Raw genomic sequence first — 3187 nt, 5'->3', positions numbered from 1 at the left:
AAGCATAAAACCTGACCCAAAAGCTCTTTGAAAAAACTCTCCGAGAAGAGAACTTTGTCAGTGTGAAGCCTGTAGGACTTAGGTCAAAATGTGCATTCAAGGATCAGGTAAGGTTTAGCAGAACAACGTTTATCTCTTGAAAGGACAGACTTAATGAGCAATATCCATGGAAATAAGTAGAACTTCTGTGTTACAATGTGTTGAAGAGATAATGCAGCTGCTGTTAGGTTCTGTGTGACATGAAGTTTCAGATTGCTCACGGAAAAGTCTTGAAAGAAATGAAAATATAGTATGAGAAAATTAAGAATACAGCTATCTTCATAGCCGTTACTTCTCCCATCATTTACTGGGTAAACTTATGGCCTTCTGCATGAGAAGTCACTGGGATTTTCATACGGAGGAAAAATACAATCCTATGGAAAAGGATATACCATGCTCTCTCTCTTGAGACAGCTGTTGGATCTGGTTATGGAGATGGGAATCCCAGGATTCCCAGGTTAGCACCGATGCAGAATATGCCCATAGAAGTCATAAAGTAATGTTCCCATAATTAAGATGTACATTTTTTAAAAAAATGTGCGGGTGTGTTACTGCCACATTGAATGTCGGTATGTCTTTCCCAGAAAGGAACTTTTCTATCCAGCCAGCAAGTTGGGGATCTGAATGAACATTTCTGTAACCTTCACTTTGAGCAGAAGTGTGGTTTTCATGGTAGTTTTTTGCTTTGATTATTATTTATCACCATGAACCCATACACCAACAGTCTATTTATTGCTGCAACACTGAACATGTTATGCTTGGGATATCAAAAAACCTTAACAAACACTTCCAGAATCTACCCATCTCTCCCAACCAGAGTTCCTAACTGTTGTGATTCAATTACTTGATGAAAAGCATGTCAGGTGAACCTTGTCTCCAGCTCCTCTCCCTTGAGGTGTCCATGAATAAAACAGGCTGCCTGATGGTCTGTTTTACATAAATGTTAGTTTGCTCTTGGCTTCTTTTTTGGAGTCAACCAATTAGTTTTATCTGAAAAAAAGTCAAAGTGTAGTTTTGGGGATAGTTCACTCCAAGAACCACTCCTAAAGGCAGCATGGATAAGACTGCACCTGATTTGGTTCTGTGTAGCCTACATGGTCCTCCAAGAGTATCACAGAAGGCTTTATATCCTCCAGCACCCCACGCATTCCCTCGCTCCATGATACCCACATCTACTCTCCACCACCTCCCCAGAGGACTGTAAAAGAGCTTTTAGCTGAAACCTGCTTCTCCCTAACAACTTTTGCATTTTAGAACAACAAGGGCCCAGAGGAGACCCAGGCCAAGAACTACATGACAGGGACACCGCCAGTCTGCTCTAGAGGCAGGTAGCTCCAAGCAGTGTGGCTCCAACCCTCTGCTTGGTCATCACGGCTCAGCCACACTTAGCAGTACAGATGTAGCTTGTGAGCTTCTTGTTGAGGTCCCAAAGTGAGCACGTCACCTCAGACAAATAGGACTCAGGGATGCTGATTTACAAAATAATCTTTGTGCAAAAAAATTTTGTCTTTGTTCTTACAAGGTCTTCTGGGAGCTATGGAAACTGCATGGGAGGTGTCAACACTGTTCAGATGGGAGAGTCCTTCAGCTTTTTGAGGTACAAAGAGAAATTCCACCATGAATAGCATAAACTACCTAAAATCTCTTCAAAAGCATATCTACTCAAACATATGAATACTGTATAAACAATATAATCTCTGTGCTGATAGTATGCATTTGGTAGCAATCTGGTTTATTATTAATAAATCAGTATATTTTGCTCAGCAGGGCACAAAGACACATTTAATCTTGAAATATCATCTGCATTGTGTTATTTTGTGGCACATTTCACCTCAAAGGTTACTGTATTCACTTCATCTTGAGTAGAAGGTCTAATCCATCAGTTAGTGCCATCTCATTATGGTTCCATCAAGGGTACCTAATGACTATGGATACCTAATACAAGTTTGTAGGTGATTTTAAAATGTGGCTCAATGCACTTGGGTGGCATGAACAGCTCTCTTATATTTGAGAAGACTAAGAATAAAGGGAGAAGGAAACAGGAGCTAAAAAAAAGAAGTGAGCAATTAGAAAGAATAACTCTGTGGCTGCTGGAAGTGAGAATTTTTAAACTACAATTTATTTAAATTCTTCAATAATTAAATATTTAGAGATTTTTTATGAATGAATGCCTATTTTCTGTTACAAATATGAAATTACATAGTAATTATAATTATGTCTATTTATATCTACCTATATATTACCAATTTTATCTACAGATCTGTGTTTATATATACTATATACACAAACACACACATGTGGATATAAATGTGTGTATTCTTAAAATGTGTAAATCCATGTGAATTGCCTTTTTTCATCACTAAATACAGCCGGTTCTATGCTAGAATTAATTTTCTATTGTAGCTGCACAAAAGGCATTCAGAAAGAAAGAGGAATTCACTATCGAGTCAAGGAAAAGGCAGAATTTTATACTGAAATAAGATAGACTACTATGGTCAAAGTACTGCAGAAATGTCAATGTAGTCACAAATAGCCTGGCACAGTCCTTGTTTCTCAGTTTCATTAGAGATTACAATTCTGCAGGAGTAAAATTTATCTCTGTACTGCAGATTTTGCCGGTTGGTCTAGGCTGGAAGTTAAACCAAACCAAAACAAGTGGAACTGCTGGGAGGGTGGTGGTCACCTTTTTTTTGCACTTAGATGTGACCCCCACTATCCAGCTGGTTGGGTTTTTTTTGTTTGGTTGTTTTTTTTCCGTTCTGGTTGCAGTCTCGTGAAGACATGAACCATCTAAATGTCTCCATCTAAGTTTGGGAAATGATTAGCACTTCTGTATCATAGCATAAATATGTATGTCTGACTTCTGCTACAAATTCTGTAGTCTGAGACCAGAGCAGGTTACCCAGAAAAGCTATGGAGTCTCCATCTGTAGAGGTTTGCAAGGCTCAGCTAGACAAGGGCACAGCCATCCTGCTCTCGCGCTGGTGAAAGACCTGTTCTTAGCAGAAAGGTGGCCTTGAGACTTCCAGAGGGGTCCCTTCCAACCACAGTTTCTATGATTCTCTAAGTATGTTTGACTCATAGAATCATAGAATCACAGAATCATTGAGGTTGGAAAAGACCTCTAAGATCATCGAGTCCAACCGTC

This window comes from Aptenodytes forsteri, unplaced genomic scaffold, assembly GCF_000699145.1.
Source record: "Aptenodytes forsteri isolate BGI_AS27 unplaced genomic scaffold, ASM69914v1 Scaffold242, whole genome shotgun sequence".
Taxonomy (NCBI): domain Eukaryota; kingdom Metazoa; phylum Chordata; class Aves; order Sphenisciformes; family Spheniscidae; genus Aptenodytes; species Aptenodytes forsteri.
The sequence above is the reverse complement of the archived record's forward strand: the minus strand, read 5'-3'. Positions refer to the sequence as shown.